The sequence below is a fragment of the Bombina bombina genome, chromosome 3 (genome assembly GCF_027579735.1).
Source record: "Bombina bombina isolate aBomBom1 chromosome 3, aBomBom1.pri, whole genome shotgun sequence".
In the NCBI taxonomy this organism is placed as follows: Eukaryota; Metazoa; Chordata; class Amphibia; order Anura; family Bombinatoridae; genus Bombina; species Bombina bombina.
In genome coordinates, this window is record NC_069501.1 from 940163997 (window position 1) to 940186755 (window position 22759).

Sequence of the window (22759 nt, forward strand, 5' to 3'; positions counted from 1 at the left end):
GAATCTAAGGGACGCCATCTTGGATGACGTCACTTAAAGGTACCTTCATTCAGTAAGAAGACTCTGGATGAAGAGGATGCTCCGCGTTGGATGTTTTGAAGATGGACCCACTCCATGCCGGATGGATGAAGATAGAAGATGCCGTCTGGATGAAGACTTCTGCCCGTCTGGAGGACCACTTCACCCAGCTTGGATGAAGACTTCTCCCGGCTTCGTTGAGGACTTCAGCTTGGCTTGGATGAAGACGTCTCATGGGAAGTCGATCTTCAGGGGGTTAGTGTTAGGTTTTTTTAAGGGTGTATTGGGTGGATTTTATTTTTAGGTTAGGGTTTGGGTGGCAAAAGAGCTAACTGCCCTTTTAAGGGCAATGCCTATCCAAATGCCCTTTTCAGGGCAATGGGGAACTTAGTGGGTGGTGGGTTTTACTGTTGGGGGGGTTGTTTGTATTTTTTTTACAGGTAAAAGAGCTGATTACTTTGGGGCAATGCCCCACAAAAGGCCCTTTTAAGGGCTATTGGTAGTTTAGTTTAGGCTAGGGTTTTTTTTTTATTTGGGGGGCTTTTTTTATTTTAATAGGGCTATTAGATTAGGTGTAATTAGTTTAAATATCTGTAATTTGTTTATTATTTTCTGTAATTTAGTGTTTGTTTGCTTTTGTACTTTAGCTAATTTAATTTAATTTAGGTAATTGTATTTAATTTAGTTAATTTATTTAATTATATTGTAGTGTTAGTGTAACTTAGGTTAGGTTTTATTTTACAGGTAAATTTGTCTTTATTTTAACTAGGTAGTTATTAAATAGTTAATAACTATTTAATAACTATTCTACCTAGTTAAAATAAATACAAACTTACCTGTAAAATAAAAATAAACCCTAAGCTAGCTACACTGTAACTATTTGTTATATTGTAGCTAACTTAGTTTTTTTTTTTATAGGTAAGTATTTAGTTTTAAATAGGAATAATTTAGTTAATGATAGGAATATTTATTTAGATTTATTTAAAATATATGCAAGTTAGTGGGTGTTAGGTTTAGGGTTAGACTTAGGTTTAAGGGTTAATAACTTTAATATAGTGACGGCGAAGTTGGGGGTGGCAGATTAGGGGTTAATAAATGTAGGTAAGTGGCGGCGATGTTAGGATCGACAGATTAGGGGTTAATAATATTTCACTAATGTTTGCGAGGTGGGAGTGCGGCAGTTTAGGGGTTAAAATGTTTATTATAATGGCGGCGACGTTGGGGGCGGCAGATTAGGGGTTAAAAAGTGTAGGTAGGTTGCGGCGACATTAGGGGCGGCAGATTAGGGGTTAATAAATATAATGTAAGTGTCGGCGATGTTGGGGGCAGTAGATTAGGGGTTCATAAATATAATGTAGGTGGCGGGGGTGTCTAGAGCGGCAGATTAGGGGTTAACATTTTTATTATAGTGTTTGCGATGAGGGAGGGCCTAAGTTTAGGGGTTAATAGGTAGTTTATGGGTGTTAGTGTACTTTTTAGCACTTTAGTTATGAGTTTTATGTTACAGCGTTGTACCATAAAACTCTTAACTACTGACTTTTAAACGCGTTAGGGATCTTGACAGGGTAGGGTGTACCGCTCACTTTTTGGCCTCCCAGGACAGACTCGTAATACCGGGGCTAGTTTACGTAAGTCGTTTTGCAGTAAGGCCAAAGAAGAGTGTGGTGCCCCTAAACCTGCAAGACTCGTAATACCAGTGGGCATAAAAAAGCAGCATTAGCACCTCTTAACGCTGCTTTTTTAACCTAACGCACAACTCGTAATCTAGCCGATAGTTTGTTCCAGTTTTCAAAAAATATTTTATCACTCGTATACCCATAGAGTGTGGAATGGAAGAGTATAGAGAAACAACATCTATAGTTAACCAATGGTAATCCTCCTTCCAAATAAAGGAGTAAAAAATCTGTAAAACATGTTTAGTATCTCTTAAATAGCTTTGTAATACAGTTACCAATGGCTGTAAGATACTGTCAAGCCATTCAGATAATGGCTCACACAGTGACCCTATTCCTGACACAATGGGTCTGCCTTTAACATCCTGAATGCTTTTGTGGACCTTAGGTAAGACATGGATTATAGGGGTCACCGGGTTATCTACCAAAAGGAAATCAAAAGTCTTTTGATCTATATAACCCTCACTAAGTCCATCATCCAAAAGAGATCTCAAGTCATTTTTAAATTTTACAACTGGATTACACATGAGTGTTTTTTAGTCATTGGTGTTATTTAACTGTCTGAGAATTTCTCCTGTATATGATTTTAAATCCCAAACAACAACACTTCCTCCCTTGTCTGCATTTTTTATCACTATATTAGTGTTTGATCTTAGTGCTTTAAGTGCTTTTCTTTCTTCCTTAGTTTGATTATGTGTCCCTTTTAAAGGTTTCTTAGAAAGTTCAATCAAGTCTATTTCAATAAGTTTTTGGAAACTCACCAAAATGCCCCCCCCCCCCCCGTGATTGTAGAGGGTAAAAAATGGATTTAGGCTTAAAGCCTACATGGGAATTTATCTGGCTGTCTTCCAAGTCACTTTCCAACCCCAAAGTAGTAAGTCTATGTGCATCTCTTATTTCAGAAAATTCAGTAAGCAAGGTTGTGTTAATTGACTGTGCCTGAGAGACACCATAAGTGTCATTGTGAGTTATGCCTTCTGACTCTCCTTGTAAATGTTTTTTCAGGGTTAGGGTTCGAATCAATCTGTTTACATCAACCAACGTTTGAAAAAGGTTAAACCTATTCGTTGACCGATTAAAAGTTGGAATTTTTATGAAGCTGAGCCAGCTTATCTTTATCTTTACCAAGATTTTATATAAGCGTATACATATATATTTGCATTTGACTTACCCCCTTCGCTGCACTATGTTCTCATGCCGTGGAGCCTAAGCAAGCACGCTCTCATGAGCGCAATGCTTCAGTGCAATGAGGTAGCATTTGCATTGCACCTCACCTGTAATTCCCAGTGCACATTTGCGTGCGCTGGTATTACAAAGTGGAGCGCAATGCGCTCCTCTTCACTTATTATCTGGCCCATTGTGATTTAAATAAGGCTTTGCATACAAATATAATAATAATTCTATTTTTCTTTTTAATTTTTTTTCTGCATTTGCAGAAAAATTCAGGGCAACATATATGCAACTTTTGCCAAACAGTTTTAAAATAGAAAAATAAAAACAAGTCAAAAAACACAACTGATGCCATAAAGAAACGTTAAGCAGTAATCAATAAGCCCAAACTAAGAAGATATAAGTATTTTTCCTTGTTATAGGTAATGAAGCTGCCAGCCAACATGCTCATTTATATTGAAATGCACATAATTAACAACTGACAGGATCAATAAGGATGAAGTGCCATTTATTTGGAATAGGCAATTCATGACCACATTTCAGTTGGTCAAGGCTATTGGGGTATAGCAAAATTATTCCAATCACCATCTTAATGCACAGTTCAGTCCATAATCTCTATAACCTTTCCTTGTAAATCATGTTGATAAGCATTGCTTATAAAAAGCCTAAACACCTGTGATTTATATGTTTCAGCAGAATAAAGGAGAAAGTCTCATTTTAAGCATAATGTGTGTAAAGAAAAAAATAACAGTAAACTTGATATTTCATTTACTTTTTTGGTGGACACAGTCAACTGTTAAAGAGTTATCTTTCTGTAGTTTTAAGAAAAAAACAAAAAATTTTAAATAGACTTGGATCTGTAATATTAGTATTATTATTATAATTTGTTTGTATAGCGTTACCAACTTCACATTATTTCTTTCATGTAGTCAAAAGCAAAAAAGTAATAGGTTCTAACATTATATTACATCACAATTTGAATAAAATCACTGGTGACATCACAAACAATATTAATGATCACATTACATTAAATCTCAAATAAATCCCCCTATGAGATAATGGAATACGTAGAAACCAAAAACACTGTCTTTTTGACATCAAGTAGCTTCATCTACTTGATGTCAAAAAGACAGTGTTTTTGTTTTGTACGTATTCCATTATCTCATAGGGGGATTTATTTGAGATTTAATGTAATGTGATCATTAATATTGTTTGTGATGTCATCAGTGATTTTATTCAAATGGTGATGTAATATAATGTTAGAACCTATTATGTTGACAAGTCAAGAAAAACAATTCTTCCAGTATTGAACCACCAAACACAGGTAATGCAATAAAACTCTACCTTCTACAAAAAATTGTCAGGAAAAATTTCAAGAAATAGAGGGCGCCAAATAAACCAATTTAAAGCTTAATATATAAAGTATACGCTGTGTCTACAAAGTTAAAAATAATAATGTTACGTCAATTAATATGTCAGAATGTCAATTGTATATCAATAAGTGAAAAGCAACCATAACATAAGAATCGAATATAATATAATACTTTAAGATCTTATTTAAAACATCAGATTGAGAAATAATAAAAATCATTACATTCTAAAAAAATAAAAAAATAAAAATATAGTGACATTCCCTGCAAGACACATCACGTTGTCTTGTCTGTTGCGCTTCAATCAATCACGTCATGTAATGAGTGAGGCTGTCTATCACTTCCCATAAGTAATCCCATAACTATAGAGTGACTTTACTCATATAAACTGGGTGATTTGAGAATATCCATATCTGGTTGATCTGCTAATTTACTAGTATATTGACGCCACCCTTAAAATGCTTCAACCAATCACTCTCAGAATTTATTGACAGGGAATTGGCAGATCCTCCTCTAACTATCGAATTGGATCCTAATTGGTTCACACCAGCTGGCTGTTGATACATCAATGCATACACTGTGATGTATACTATAGTGTGATTTGAAGCTCATGGACAAAATAAGTGAATATAATAATACATGTATTGCTCTTCCATGTGATTACTAGGCAATTTAGTAGGATGATTAAAAGTGATATGCTGCTATGTGTATGTTAACGACCTAGGGGTCGATCCGATAAAAATCGTCGCCCGCAAAACCCGGCGACGCCAATATTTACGCTGGTTTGGTATCACATATACGGCGTAACCTAGAAGTTACGCGCGTATATTTCTGCCGTCGCCCGTAGTTTTTTGGGCTATAGGCAGGTATACCAAACCAGTGCAGTTTGGTATCCAATATGCAGCGTAAGGACTTACGTGGCGAAAATGGAGAAAACTTACTCCATTTTCACCTCGCCACAAAAAGCAGCCGTAAGAAGCCTTACGCTGACTATTGGAGCCCCGTAACTCCCTAAACTGGCTGCTAAAATAAACCTAACACCTAACGCATGCGCAATGTCTATCTCCCTGTCAACCGCGATCTTCTAAAATAAACCTAACACCTAACGCATGCGCAGTCTATCTCCCAGTCAACCGCGATCTTCTAAAATAAACCTAACACCTAACGCATGCGCAATGTCTATCTACCTGTCAACCGCGATACCCCCCCCCCCGAAATCCCTAATAAAGTTATTAACCCCTAAACCGCCGCTCCCGGACCCCGCCGCCATCTACATAAACTAACCCCCTACTGTGAGCCCCTAAAACCGCCGCCATCTACTTTATCTATCCCCTAATTAGAACCCCTTACACCGCTGTCATCTACATTATCTATCCCCTAATCTGACCCCTTACACCGCCGCCACCTATATAAAAATGATTAAACCCTAATCTAATCCCCCTATACCGCCGCCAGCTATATTAATATTATTAATCCCTAATGTAAGCCCCTTACACCGCCGCCATCTCTATTAAAATGATTAACCCCTAATTTAATCTACCTACCCAGCCGCCAGCTATATTATCTATATTAACCCTAAGTATATTATAGTTAATATAGGTATTACATTATATATATTAACTATATTAACCCTAATTATATTAGGGTTAATATAGTTAATATAGTTACTATAGTATTTATATTAACTATATTAACTCTATCTAACCCTAACACCCCTAACTAAATTTATATTAAATTAATCTAATTCATTTATAAACTAAAATATTCCTATTTAAATCTAAATACTTACCTATAAAATAAACCCTAAGATAGCTACAATATAATTAATAATTACATTGTAGCTATGTTAGGGTTAATATTTATTTTACAGGTAAATTGTTAATTATTTTAACTAGGTATAATAGCTATTAAATAGTTATTAACTATTTAATATCTACCTAGTTAAAATAATTACCCAATTACCTGTAAAATAAATCCTAATACACCTACACTATCAATAAATTAAATAAACTTCAAACATCTATCTAAAAATACAATTAAATTAACTAAACTAAATTACAAAAAAAAAACAAACACTAAATTACAAAAAAATAAAAAAAAGATTACAAGATTTTTAAGCTAATTACACCTATTCTAAGCCCCCTAATAAAATAATAAACCCCCAAAATATAAAAAATTCCCTGCCCTATTCTAAATTAAAAAAAGTTCAAAGCTCTTTACCTTACCAGCCCTTAAAAGGGCCTTTTGTGGGGCATGCCCCAAAGAATTCAGCTCTTTTGCATACAAATACAATACCCCCCCCCATTACAACCCACCACCCACATACCCCTATTCTAAAACCAACCAAACCCCCTTAAAAAAGCCTTACACTACCCCCCTGAAGATCTCCCTACCTTGTCTTCACCACACCGGGCCGAACTCCTGATCCGATCCGGGCGATGTCTTGCTCCAAGCGGCAAAGAAGAATTCTTCCTCCGGCGATGTCTACCTCCAAGCGGCAAAGAAGAATTCTTCCTCCGGCGATGTCTTCCTCCAAGCGGCAAAGAAGAATTCTTCCTCCGGCGACGTCTTCCTCCAAGCGGCAGCAAAGTCTTCATTCTTCCGGCGGCATCTTCAATCTTCTTTCTTCGCTCTGCCGCCGCGGAGCATCCATCCCGGCCGACGACTGAACGACGAATGAGGTACCTTTAAATGACGTCATCCAAGATGGCGTCCGCCGAATTCCGATTGGCTGATAGGATTCTATCAGCCAATCGGAATTAAGTTAGAAAAATCTGATTGGCTGATTGAATCAGCCAATCAGATTCAAGTTCAATCCGATTGGCTGATCCAATCAGCCAATCAGATTGAGCTCGCATTCTATTGGCTGATCGGAACAGCCATTTATAAACTAAAATATTCCTATTTAAATCTAAATACTTACCTATAAAATAAACCCTAAGATAGCTACAATATAATTAATAATTACATTGTAGCTATGTTAGGGTTAATATTTATTTTACAGGTAAATTGTTAATTATTTTAACTAGGTATAATAGCTATTAAATAGTTATTAACTATTTAATATCTACCTAGTTAAAATAATTACCCAATTACCTGTAAAATAAATCCTAACCTAAGTTACAAATACACCTACACTATCAATAAATTAAATAAACTACAAACATCTATCTAAAAATACAATTAAATTAACTAAACTAAATTACAAAAAAAACAAAACACTAAATTACAAAAAATAGAAAAAAGATTACAAGATTTTTAAGCTAATTACACCTATTCTAAGCCCCCTAATAAAATAATAAACCCCCAAAATATAAAAAATTCCCTGCCCTATTCTAAATTTAAAAAAGTTCAAAGCTCTTTACCTTACCAGCCCTTAAAAGGGCCTTTTGTGGGGCATGCCCCAAAGAATTAAGCTCTTTTGCATACAAATACAATACCCCCCCCCATTACAACCCACCACCCACATACCCCTATTCTAAAACCAACCAAACCCCCCTTAAAAAAGCCTTACACTACCCCCCTGAAGATCTCCCTACCTTGTCTTCACCACACCGGGCCGAACTCCTGATCCGATCCGGGCGATGTCTTGCTCCAAGCGGCAAAGAAGAATTCTTCCTCCGGCGATGTCTTCCTCCAAGCGGCAAAAACGAATTCTTCTATTGGCTGATCGGAACAGCCAATAGAATGCGAGCTCAATCTGATTGGCTGATTGGATCAGCCAATCGGATTGAACTTGAATCTGATTGGCTGATTCAATCAGCCAATCAGATTTTTCTAACTTAATTCCGATTGGCTGATAGAATCCTATCAGCCAATCGGAATTCGACGGACGCCATCTTGGATGACGTCATTTAAAGGTACCTCATTCGTCGTTCAGTCGTCGGCCGGGATGGATGCTCCGCGGCGGCGGAGCGAAGAAAGAAGATTGAAGATGCCGCTTGGAAGAATGAAGACTTTGCTGCCGCTTGGAGGAAGACGTCGCCGGAGGAAGAATTCTTCTTTGCTGCTTGGAGGAAGACATCGCTGGAGGAAGAATTCTTCTTTGCCGCTTGGAGGAAGACATCGCCGGAGGAAGAATTCTTCTTCGCCGCTTGGAGCAAGACATCGCCCGGATCAGATCAGGAGTTCGGCCCGGTGTGGTGAAGACAAGGTAGGGAGATCTTCAGGGGGGTAGTGTTAGGCTTTTTTAAGGGGGGTTTGGGTGGTTTTAGAATAGGGGTATGTGGGTGGTGGGTTGTAATGGGGGGGGGTATTGTATTTGTATGCAAAAGAGCTGAATTCTTTGGGGCATGCCCCACAAAAGGCCCTTTTAAGGGCTGGTAAGGTAAAGAGCTTTGAACTTTTTTTAATTTAGAATAGGGCAGGGAATTTTTTATATTTTGGGGGTTTATTATTTTATTAGGGGGCTTAGAATAGGTGTAATTAGCTTAAAAATCTTGTAATCTTTTTTTTATTTTTTGTAATTTAGTGTTTGGTTTTTTTGTAATTTAGTTTAGTTAATTTAATTGTATTTTTAGATAGATGTTTGTAGTTTATTTATTTATTGATAGTGTAGGTGTATTTGTAACTTAGGTTAGGATTTATTTTACAGGTAATTGGGTAATTATTTTAACTAGGTAGATATTAAATAGTTAATAACTATTTAATAGCTATTATACCTAGTTAAAATAATTAACAATTTACCTGTAAAATAAATATTAACCCTAACATAGCTACAATGTAATTATTAATTATATTGTAGCTATCTTAGGGTTTATTTTATAGGTAAGTATTTAGATTTAAATAGGAATATTTTAGTTTATAAATGAATTAGATTAATTTGATATAAATTTAGTTAGGGGTGTTAGGGTTAGATAGAGTTAATATAGTTAATATAAATACTATAGTAACTATATTAACTATATTAACCCTAATATAATTAGGGTTAATATAGTTAATATATATAATGTAATACCTATATTAACTATAATATACTTAAGGTTAATATAGATAATATAGCTGGCGGCGGGGTAGGTAGATTAAATTAGGGGTTAATCATTTTAATAGAGATGGCGGTGGTTTTAGGGGCTTACATTAGGGGTTAATAATTTTAATATAAATGGCGGCGGTGTTAGGGGCTCACTTTAGGGGGTTATAGATATAATATAGCTGGCGGCAGGGTACGGGAGCAACGGTTTAGGGGTTAATAACTTTATTAGGTTGCGGCGGGGTATGGGAGTGGCGGTTTAGGGGTTAATAGCTTTTTTATTGTTAGGATAGTGAGGGGGGATAGCGGATAGAGGGTTAGACGTGTCGGGCTATGTTAGGGAGGCGTGTTAGACGTGTCGGGCTATGTTTAGGAGGCGTGTTAGACAGTGCGGGTGGTTTAGACTTTAGTCAGGTTTTATAGGCGCCGGCAGTTTCTAACGTGGCGCAAGTCACTGGCGACTCCAAAAATCTGTACTTACGCAGATTTCTGGACATCGCTGGTTTGTGAGAATTGCGCCACTTTAGCAAGTGACGGCGCCGCATATTGGATGGCTCGAGTTGTGAGCTGAAACTGCGGGCGACGTGGGTTCCCTCGCTTGCGCCGCAAACTGCGATCAATATCGGATCGCGCCCCTATAATTACTAAATATTGTGAGCCATAATATTATGTAAGTATATACCCAAATACCGTTTATATGCATTGAAAGTAAGTTGATATGTGCTTGATAATTTAACTGCCAACTGTGATGTAAAAAAATGAGACAAAGATAAATCATTTCAGAACTTTTTCCACCTTTAATGTGACCTATAAACTGTACAACTCAATTGAAAAACAAACTGAAATATTTTAGGTAAAGGGAAATAAAAATAAAAAAATAAAATAATATGGTTGCATAAGTGTGAACACCCTTTTATAATTGGGGATGTAGCTGTGTTCAGAATTAAACAATCACATTCAAAATCATGGTAAATAGGAGTCAGTACACACCTGTCATCATTTAAAGTGCCTCTAATTAACCCCAAATAAAGTTCAGCTGTTCTAGTAGGTCTTTCCTGACATTTTGTTAGTCGCATCCTACAGTAAAAGCCATGGTCCGCAGAGAGCTTCTAAAGCATCAGAGGGATCTCATTGTTAAAAGGTATCAGTCAGGAGAAGGGTACAAAAGAATTTACAAGTCATTAGATATACCATGGAACAGTGAAGACAGTCATCATCAAGTGAAGAAAATATGGTGCAACAGTGACATTACCAAGAACTGCATCTCCCTCCAAAATTGATGAAAAGACGAGAAGAAAACTGATCTGGGAGGCTGCCAAGAGGCCTACAGTAACATTAAAGGAGCTGCAGGAATATCTGGCAAGTACTGGCTGTGTGGTACATGTGACAACAATTGCCCGTATTATTCATACTGTATGTCTGGGCTATGGGGTAGAGTGGCAAGACGGAAGCCTTTTCTTACAAAAAAAAACATCCAAGCCCGGCTAAATTTTGCAAAAACACATCTGAAGTTTCCCAAAAGCATGTTGCAAAAGGTGTTCTGGTCTGATAAAACCAAAGTTGAACTTTTTTGGCCATAATTCCAAAAGCTATGTTTGGCGCAAAAACAACACTGCATATTACCAAAAGAACACCATACACACAGTGAAGCATAGTGGTGTCAGCATCATGCTTCATCATGCTGGGACTGGGGCCTTAGTCAAGGTAGAGGGAATAATGAACAGTTCCAAATACCAGACAATATTGGCACAAAACCTTCAGGCTTCTGCTAGAAAGCTGAACATGAAGAGGAACTTCATCTTTCAGCATGACAACGACCCAAAGCATACATCCAAATCAACAAAGGAATGGCTTCACTAGAAGAAGATTAAAGTTTTGGGATGGCCCAGCCAGAGCCCAGACCTGAATCCAATTCAAAATCTGTGGGGTGATCTGAAGAGGGTTGTGCACAGGAGATGCCCTCACATTCTGACAGATTTAGAGTGTTTTTGCAAAGAAGAGTGCCATGCTGAAAAACTCATACCCAAAAAGACTGAGTGCTGTAATAAAATCAAAAGGTGCTTCAATAAAGTATTAGTTTAAGGGTTTTCACACTTATGCAACCATATTATTTTAGTTTTTTATTTTTATTTCCCTTTACCTAAAAGATTTCAGTTTGTTTTTCAATTGAGTTGTACAGTTTATAGGTCACATTAAAGGTGGAAAAAGTTCTGAAATGATTTATCTTTGTCTCATTTTTTTAAATAACAGAAACCTGACATTTTAACAGGGGTGTGTAGACTTTTTATATCCACTGTATATATATATATATATATATAAAAGAAGTCCTGACTGACTGACTGACTCATCAACGCCCAGCTCAAACCGTTTAACGTAGGAATGTGAAATTTGGAAGTTACGTTATTTTTATGAGGTAGGCACCCACTAAGGAAGGATTTTTGGAAATTACGTCCCTAAGGGGGTGAAAAAGGTGGTTGAACTTTTTTATGAGCATACCTATATCTCAAAAACCAACGATGTTAAAGATGTGAAAATTGGTATTTAGATTCTCCTTGAAAAATAAAGAAACACATGTTTTACCATTTCCCCAAAATCCACTTAAAGGGCGGTCAAAAGGTGGGGGGCTGATTTATCAGGATACCTATATCTCAAAAACTGACAATGTTACAGACGTGAAAATTGGTATTTTGATTCTCCTTGAAAAATAAAGAAACAAGTGTTTCACCATTTCCCCAAAATTCACTTAAGAGGGGTCAAAAGGGGGGGCTGATTCATGAGGATACCTATATCTCAAAAACCAACAATGTTACAGATGTAAAAAATTGGTACTTAGATTCTCCTTGAAAAAGAAAGAAACATGTGTTTTACCATTTCCCCAAAATCCAATTAAGGGGGTCTAAAGAGGGGGGGGGGCTTATTTATGAGGATACCTTTATCTCAAAAACCAAAGATGTTACAGGTGTGAAAATTGGTATTTAGATTCTCCTTGAAAAATAAAGAAACAATTGTTTTACCATTTCCCCAAAATCCACTTAAGGGGGGTCAAAAGGGGAGCTGATTTATGAGGATACCTATATCTCAAAAACCGACAATGTTACAGACATGAAATTTGGTATTTAGATTCTCCTTGAAAAATAATGAAACATGTGTTTTACAATTTCCCCAAAATCCACTTAAGGGGGGTCAAAGGGGGGGCTGATTTATGAGAATACATATATCTCAAAAACCGACGTGAACATTGGTATTTAGATTCTCCTTTAAAAATAGTGAAACACGTGTTTTAACAATTCCAGAAAATCCACTTAAGGAGGGGTCAAAAGGGGGTGATTTATGAGGATACCTATATCTCAAAAACCAAAGACGTTACTGATGTGAAAACTGGAATTTACATTCTCCTTTAAAAATAAAGAAACACGTGTTTTACTATTTCCCCATCATCCACAGTCTTATTTGCAAGCTAACCCTAGTCGCCATAAGCCCCCTACTCTAATAGCCCCTATACCACTACACAAATTACCCATCTACATTATTAACACCTAAACTGCCATGACCCCCATCACAAAATACCCCACTACCCTATTAACCCCTAAACCACCACAGCCTTGCAAACTACCCCTCTACACTATTAACCCCTAAACCGCCACCACTTATAATATGGATTCGACAATAAAAGACACCGTCATCTCCTGATAGCGTTTACCTCAAGCTAATAATAGCGCTCTACTAGTAACCTAGCCCATAGTGCGTAATTAACTAAAATTCCTATTGGTCTTATAAATTTGTTACATAACTAAGAAGCCCACTACCATCCAAATTAAACAGACACACAGCCAATGTGAAAATAACCAGACTAATGAACAACGGGACCTAAGCATATCTTATTCATGTGAACGCTGCCAAATCTATAACTTCATTGAGACCAAAAGGAAAAAAGGTTTTGCATTTCTAAGTCTAGAGGAGCAATTCTCATTTAGAAATCTATTTTGCCATGATTCATCAAATGATGTCTGGACACACTGGGCTAGAATATGAGTGGATCGCTAACTGTTACGCACATGTGAAAATGGGTTTATCGTGGCTGTTTGTGCATGTTGTCAGGTGTTTAGCTTGTATTTCAAGTTGAAAGTAAACGCGATCACTTGAGCGAAATTGAAGTTAACACGCGTCGGGTTAGCATGACCTAATAAAAAACACTAAGCCGTGGGTTATAATAAAAAAACACTAAGCAGTGGATTATACTTAATGAGGCAGTCCATTTGATTGTTTCTATTGTTTAAAAAGATAGATAACCTCTAAATCTCTCCTTGTTTCTAAGCCTCTGCAGGCCGCCTCTTATTCCATTGCTTTTTATTAGCTTTTTACTGCCATACAGTAAAAAGTGTCTGCTCATTTATTTGTGCAGCCACCAATCAGCAAATAGCACCCAGTTGCTGAGCCTACCTAGCTATGGTTTTCAACAAAGGATACCTAAATAATGAAGCAAATTAGATAATAGACGTAAATTGGAAAGTTGTTTAAAATTGTATAATCTATCTGAATCTGAAAGAAAAGAAAATGTGTTTCCTGTCCCTTTAATCTTGATTTTCATGTTCCTTTAGCTATTAATGAATTCATCTGTAACAATGCATCATTTGTTTCATCTTTAGGGATGTATTATTTTAATTTATTATTTTTTTTATTAAAACTGCAAAAAAATATAGAAGATGGTGTAGAATAACTAAAAATATTGCAATGTCAGTTTTTTTCTTTAGGCAGCCTGTATGTAATGACTGGTCCTTCCATAGCAAGTTTTACCTTTGTAACTGAGAAAAATCTTTCCTTATCTCTGAATATGTAAATATGTATGACATTCTGAAACGTGTATTATGAGACATTTTGTCTCCATCTGCATACTTGTATGCCCTCTAAGTTTTAAAATAAATTAACCCCTCCCCCCACACACCCCCGCCCCCACACACACACACCACAAAAAATATTTTGGTAAGCCATTCAGGATACTAAAATAATAAATAAATCAAAAAACCTGAAGGACAAAGAAGAGGTTGGGGATTTGACATGTAATATTCTAAAAATAGAATTTATTCTAAATATAGTTTCATAAATTTTATGAGACCCCAAAGAAATGTGAACAGAATGGTACCATAAAGTCCTTAGTAGATTCTACTAATGTTACAGATGGAGAATTGAAAAATAGAGCACAGAAGTATTGTGTGTTGAGACATAACAGCATAATGTTGCCAAGTGTTAATACTATCAACATTTGCTTCCATTAAACCAATGAGTGTGGTTTATTTGCTATTCAATTATTTTGATTCTGTAGTATAGTATTTTGTTTTTGGGGATTTTAATACTTTTCTCAATAGAAGATTTACTTTTATGCTGTTTAATTACGCATAATAAAACTACTTTGCAGTATTTTCCATTAGCTTCCATTATTTATTTTTCAAACTTTTCATGTAATTTAGCTGTTAAATTTATGGGGGCTTTCTAATATTCAGAGCTGGAAATGCACACTGCAACCTTCTCAAGAATAAAGTTGCTTCATATCTTTCCTTAATTTCCTTTAACAGATAAGAAATGCAAAACAAAGTACTTTATGCTAACATAATGACCTGACTAGCCTTGTAGTCTTCAGACTGAAGCTCCGATTGGCTCATCCAAGTTAAAGGTAGAATTTGCAGCAACCAAGAGGTTAATTTGTTTTTAAAAATGATTAGACTTGTCTGGTATGTTATTGTATAGCAAGACAACAGAAATGTCTTGTAATTACAAGGGGCTAGATTACGAGTGGTGCGCTATACACGAGATTGTAGTGTCTTTTGCACTCAAATCCATATTACAAGTGGTGCAGTGTTTAGATTATTGCAAATTTGTTTGTGCGAATTCACAGTAATTTACACTCCCCACATTTTCTATGAGTGGCATTGAGCGGCAATGTGCGCTTGTATTGCAAGTTAAAGGTAAATGTGATTGCTCAAACACAATCGCATTTTACACTCAAACATTTTATGTGACTTGATAGTTTACAGAAATAGTTTGGCCAGAGGAAAAAGTTTTAACCAGTAAACCTGCCACACCCCCACATTGCAAACTACTCCACTACACTATTAAACCCTAAACTGCCACACACCCACATCACAAACTGCCCGCTACAATATTAACCCCTAAACCGCCACACACCCACATCGTAAACTACCCCCTAACTTCCTAGCAGCTAATCCTCCAATACCTGTAACCTAACACCCCCTAAGTTACAAAAAAAAAATGACCAGTACATAAAAAAAGCTAACATTACATTAAAAAAAATTATTATTACCGGAAAAAAACTAACATTACTGAAAATAAAAAACTTACCATTACAGAAAATAAAAAAACATTACATTAAAGAAAATAAAAAAATAACATTGCAGAAAATAATAAACCTAAAATTACAGAAAATAGAAAACAAAATATAAAAAAATAAATCAACCACAAACAAAAGCCCCCCTTAAAAAAAACCTTATACTAACACTAAAAGTTACTATATCAATAGCCCTTAGAATGACTTTTTGTAGGGCATTGCCCTAGAGCAATTTAGCTTTTTTCCTTAAAAAAAATACAACACTATTCTACAATAAAAGTAACCCCCACCCCCCAAAAAAAGCCTATTTAAAAAAAAAATACTCAAAAACTTCCCTGATTAGAACATTTAGTAGGGCATCGCCCTAAAGCTCTTTTGCTGCCCAATAAAAAAAGCTATGTTCTAAAAAAAACTATACTAAAAAAGATTGCTTTTAAAAGGGCATTTGGTTGGGCATTGCCCATAGAAGGGCATTTAATAGGGTGCCCTAAAGCTCTTTTGCTGCCCAATTAAAAAAACCTATTCTAATATAAAACCTATTCTAAAAAAAAAAGGTTGCCCTGAAAAGGGCATTTTGTAGGGCGCAAAAAAAACACCCAACCAAAAAAAGCCTCCAACTCCTACATGATCGCCAACTGCAGTGCTCCCCTTCATGGCATGGCCCATCTTCATCCTGACAGGGTTCCCATCTTCATGGGGGCAGCTGTCCTCTTCTATCTTCATCCTTGCAGCAATGGTCCATCGTTATCCATCTTCTGCTGCCGCTTCACTGGGGAATTCTTCATTCATCTTCCACTTTTCTTGTCATCTTCAGATCTTCTGTCGCTGACGTCCTCTTCATGCGGTCACCTGCTGCACACTGAAGTTTGAATGCAAGGTACCACCCTTGCATTGCTATTGGCTGAATTCCAAATCCAAATAATTATCAGCAAATAGAAAAAGCTCTCATTATAGTCTAATGTTTCTTTTTATTTTCTGTAATGTTATTTTTTTATTTTCTGTTATGCTATTTTTTTTTTTCAGTAATGTTAGGCTTTTTATTTTTCGGTAATGGTAGGTTTGATTTTTTTTTCTGTAATGGTAGTTTATTTTATTTTTTTCTTAGGGGGTGTTAGGTTAGGGGTGTTGAGGGGATTAGCTGTTAGGAAGTTAGGTAGTTTGTGATGTGGGTGTGTGGTGGTTTGGGGTTAATAGCATAGCAGAGCAGTTTTCAATATGGAGTGTAGGGGTTTAGGGGTTAATAGAGTAGCGGAGTAATTTGCAAAGTGGGGATGTGGTGGTTTAGAAGTTAACAGTGTAGCAATGCAGTTCAAATGTGGGGTTGTGGAGGTTTAGGGGTTAATAGTGTAGTGGGGCAGTTTGCAATGTGGGGGTGTCACAGTTATACATATGTTTTTATGTGTGTATATGTGTATATATGTCTGTAAATACATATAAACACATATAAATACATATGTACACACATGTAAACATATATATAAATAAATACATATACATATTTAGCCATGTGTATGTATGTATCTCTACTTAAAGCCCTTTGCATACTTTTTTAACACCTGAGACCTCATATATTTAAGCCCTTTACTGTTTTATGCTAAATTATTTTATAAGACAGTGTTATTATGAGTTTAACTGTACTGTTCAGTATATTTTTATGTGTTTTGTGCATCATTTTACTCAAGCGTACCAGTTAACCAGAGTTATGTAGTTGTGCTAACCTGTGGCACGTTAGATTAAATTGCGCTTAATCAATCACCTTTACTTTCAATTTGTAATACACCTTTACTTTACAATAATGTATAAAGTGTATGTGCAGCCATTCTCAAGCTCTTGTCTGTGCTAGTGCAGGGCTAAGTAACCATTAAAGCGTCTGCCTGTGCTTTCTGCGACTCTGTAATAGGAGCTCTTGTTAGTGATCTTATTTATAAAACATTTTTTAACAATTCAGGTTGTTCGGTCATATAATTTAGTATACTTTAGTTTTGCATATTTTATTTGGCCTTGATTTAATCCATTGGGTTTATGGAGACTTGCTGTAGCTGGTTTTGCAATATGCATTTGGATTTGGATTTGATGGTCTGCAATTAATTTCTTATAAAAATAGCTGTGTCACAGATCGCGCACTTGACATGGTAGCATAGCTTGTGTCATCTAGTTGTTATACGATAAAAGCTATTTTGCTACTGTGTAACAGCACTTCTAACAAGTAAGTAACTGGTGTAAAGATACACGTACTCTCCTGTGACTGATTAGCAAGTGAATGATACCTACTCGTGGAGGAAGTGGTTAAAAAAACATTTTTTTTTTCATCATATTCTGAATAAATTATTTTTTTCCAAATAATGACAGATTTATTGATGCTATTTGATTGTTTTTTGGATATGAGTCATGTAAACTGTATGGTATTAACACTAATGGGCCTTATTATGGGCCAGATTACAAGTGGAGCGCAAAATTGCACTTTCGTGAGCGCAATATATGCACTCCATTTGTAATATTAACGCATGCAAATGTGTGCTGGTATTACTAGTTGTGCGCAATGAAAAGCAACCTTGCATTCGCATTGCATTGAAGCTTTTTCAATGGGAGCCTTGTTCTCATGCCGATTATTAACATATTTCTTTTAAAATATATATTTATACTGTATATATATGTATATATATATATATTTATATTAGGGCTTCTATGCTCCAGTTGTCTCTTCTTTCTTGGTTTTACGATTATTGTATTACTAAAACATACACAATCCCAAGGCTAACTTAATCTGAGTCATTAAGCATGTGTAGCACATTAGTGAATTAATTTTACTATTAAGTGGTTTGGCTATAAATGACAGTAGGTGTTCCAGTCTTCAATATTATTTTTGTGTGATCGTCATGCTGTAATTCAATGCCATAATCATCTATGTTTGCCTTCACTATTATCTCATTGTAATGTGCCATTACTTCACTTAATGGCCATTTCATTTGGAATTCTTAGATTGTACAGCACATAGCTGCCTACCAAATTCTGGGAGATGAATGTAAAAATAAAATCTGCATATGCTGTGTAATGTCTGCAAATGCTCAGTAGGATATGTAATTACCCAAGGACACAGGCTTTCTGAGGAATCCGCTCAAGACTTGCTTCCCTCTCCTGCTTATCTTCTCCATGTGGTATTCGCTTATGCCTTGTATTTTTCCCTAAATTAAGGATAGGTGTGAATTCAATCACAAATGTGTTGTTTTTTTTCATTGCTAATGTCTCTATTTTGATGCCATAATACCAGATTGACACCCAAAATAACCCAATATTTGTATTATTCTATATATCCAAATGAATAAGCCTCTTTAATAAGTTTAAAAAAATCAAAGGACACGCTTAGTTTCCTAGAAATTAACTAATTAAAACCTATATTTTTTGTATTTTTGTAATAAGACACATATGCAATAATTAAATATATACATACTACAGCACCACCAATCCAAACATATGCTCCTGAACAATCCCCTTATTAAAGACCATATACAACTGAACACAAATTAAGGGAGCGCCCAAAGAGGACTGAAGTGTGTACATCAATATAAATACAAATAAAATACAAAATATAAAAGTATAGATTTATTATAGCATGAAAAATTATGATAGAAAGAACATGATTAACATAATATATGGACCATAAAGAAATATATTAGGCGCATAAAAAAAAGAATAAAAAAATAAAAAAATGAATACCATAAGTCAATTTCCTAATATTATCCAAACTGGGAAAGAAAATCCTAAAAAGTGTCCATGTCCTGAATGTGCTAGGTAATTATATAATCCCAAATAATATGATTCCAAACTATTTGTTTGTGCAATAATTTTCCTTAACAAGAGAATAATCATTTCCTTTGTGTAGATATCCTGTGTATTAAGCTGTTTACCTGGGGGAACAAATTATACATAATGCAAGAAAGTGTCCAAGTTTCCATGTGAAGGAAAAACACCCAAAAAAAGCAGAGGAGGCTTAACGGATAATATTTGTATAGCACTTGAGCAAATCACACCTGTCCCTCCCACTTTCCAAAACTGTCCATTTTAATTTTTCAATGGAGCAAATACAAAGTGTTATGTAATTTACAAAAGATACACAGAAATATAGAAAGTATGACTCTAATTTGTCAAAGTAACACAGAAACTTAGAAACATAGAAACATATAGATATTGACGGCAGATAAGAGCCATAGGCCCAGTAAGTCTGTCTGATATTACCTAAAAGTATAAACTTATCTAGTTCATATGATAGCCTTATGCTTGTCCCATGCATTTTTAAAGTCCCCCACAGTGTGTGTCATAATTATCTCTTGAGGAAGTTTATTCCATAAATCAATCACTCTTTCTGTAAAGAAGTGCTTCCTCAAATTACTCCTGAATCTACTACCCTTTAGATTCAGATCATGACCCCTTGTTCTTGAATTTTCCTTTTTATGTAAAGTACCCACAGCCTCAGTTTTACTAAACCCTTTAACGTACTTGAAAGTTGCTATCATATCACCTCTTTCCCCTTTCTCCACTAAGCTATACATATTTAGGTCATTGAGTCTATCCTGGTAAGTTTTATATGTTTTTAGACTATGTACCATTTTTGTAGCCCTCCTTTGCACAGATTCAAGATTGTTAATATCCTTCTGAAGATATGGCCTCCAGAACTGCACACAATACTCAAGATGAGGTCTAACTAATGATCTATATTAGGCATAAGAACCTTACTATTTCTGCTACAAATACCTCTACCAATACATCCAAGTATTCTGCTGGCCTTACTCGCTGCAGTACTTCATTGTTTACTAAATTTTAAATCATCTGAAATAATAATTCCCAAGCCTTTTTCCTCATTTGTATGAGTCAGTAAAGTGTAATTGAGTCTGTAATTAACATTTCGATTTTTCTTCCCTAAATGCAAAATGTTACACTTTGCTGTGTTGAACTTTAGATCCCAATCATTTGTCCAATCCTCCAATTGTTGTATATCATTTCTCATTTTGTCTACTCCCTGGAACATCCACTCTGTTACAAATTTTTGTATAATCTGCAAACAGACATACTTTCCCCTGTAGCCCTTCACTGATATCACAGATAAATATGTTAAACAAAACAGGCACCAGAACTGACCCCTGAGGAACACCAATAGTAACAGCCCCCTCTGCTGAATGTACTCAATTTACTAAGACACTTTGTTTTCTGTCCTTACGCCAGCATTCCACCCAGTTCACATTTTTGAGTCTAGACCAAGGAGATACAGTTTGTGAATTAGTTTAATTTAATTAGTTTACTTTCAAAACATAATCAGAATTTGTAAAATCACTGCTGAGTCTAAATCTAAATGTATTAAAACAGAAAATAGAAAGTGCAAAGCTTAAATGTAATAATACTGAAAGAACCCTGAAGTGTAAAGTAATATAAAATATAATGCATGAAGTGTAAGTGTAACAAACCTCTCATATCAACCTCTCATATCAAGCACTAAGCTTGTCTCTCCTTCAGATACATAAATGTGAGAGATATCACAGAGCTGGAGAGTTCTGCCCTTTTTCTTTTGAGTATTCAGTTATTTCAGCCCCTGTAAGGTCAGAACAAAAATGTCTAGGATGGCAGCACTTAGTGTGAAGATGCTGTGGTTCACTAACCAGAACTTGTAATAAAAAAAAGAAGAGAACAGCTCTAAAGAGAGCTGCAGACACAGGAGGAAAACACTAGTATGGTGAAAAGTAATCAGGATATCCTTTGCTGAAGGAACATCATTGCACTACTGGCAGCTAGCTGAACACTTCTACTGTGCAAATGTGTGTAGGCATCAATCAGCAACTAGCCCCACTAGGGTAAGATATGTGGGTATTCTTTTTCAACAAGGGATACCAAGAGAACGAAGCACACTTGTAAATGGGAGAGAATTTAAAAGTGTCTAAAAATGACATGCTCTATCTTAATCATGCAAGTTAAATTTTGACTTTCCTATCCCTTTAATGCCAGAAGATACTGTATTTTTGGGGTGTACATTGATAACTATAAAAAAGGAGTATTTGAAGTGTCTTTCCTTAGAGTATTCCCTATTATTATCCTGCAGTATATATTTCTTTGGGGTATATAATAAGCTGCTAATGGTAGGTGTTTGATTCATAATGTCCTATAGTCCAAGCAGCTTCTACTTTTATATTTACATACAATCACATTAAAGGGACACTGAACCCAAATTTTTTTCTTTCGCGATTCAGATAGAGCATGCAATTTTTTTATTTTTTTATATATATTTTATTTATTTCAACAATAAACAAGTTTATATTAACAAAAACAATAGATCCAAAGAATGTCAATAAGAAAGCATATAGATTTGTAATCATCATTTACCTGTACCATTCTTAAACAACATAAAACAGTTTACTGATTTTTCCAGTTTTATTAAACCAAACCAAAAATTAAAAACAAGAAAAAGAAAAAGAAAAAAAAAACAGGGGGGGGGGAAAGGAAAATTGGATGGGGCGGGGAGAAAATAAACTTTCCATCCCCTCTCCTCACCACTCCCTTCCTACCAGATATTCAGCTACACCAGCTCTGAGTTTCTAAATGGGAAAATCAAATATTCTACCTCGCTTTCTGGATAACTTTTAATGAAAACTGACCATTTCTTGAAAAATAATTTGATATCGTCCTCGTTACTCAAGTTGGTATCTCTTTGCTCTAACATACATTGTTTTTTTAGGTAGTTTTTGACTTCTAAGATAGTGGGGGCCCTGTGTTTTTTCCAACATTTTAAAATTAAATGTCTGGCTGCTAAAATTGAGAGGATTACCAATTTTTCCTGAGGATGTTGCTCTTCCTTCTTTATACAGAATACTACCTGTGTAAGTGTAAGACCCAGAGGGGAGATCCCCAGTATACTATTGAACCAATATTCTAATTTATACCAGAATTGCCTGATTCTCGAGCAGCTCCAGAACATATGTTTTAGATCAGCTGCAGGGAGGGAACATTTTGGACAGATATTAAAATTTGCATTGTGTATTTTATGACCCTTCTCTGGCGTAAAGTATGCCCTATGCAGTAGTTTGATATGCGCCTCCCTCCAGTTTTCTGAAAGTGTGGCCTGAGATACTTTCCTGATAGATTTTTGGATAAAGTTAAGTTCTATATCGTTTGGGACAATTAGTCTATTCCAACCCAACTCTATCTGTTCTAAAATGAGTAATCCCTTAATACTACT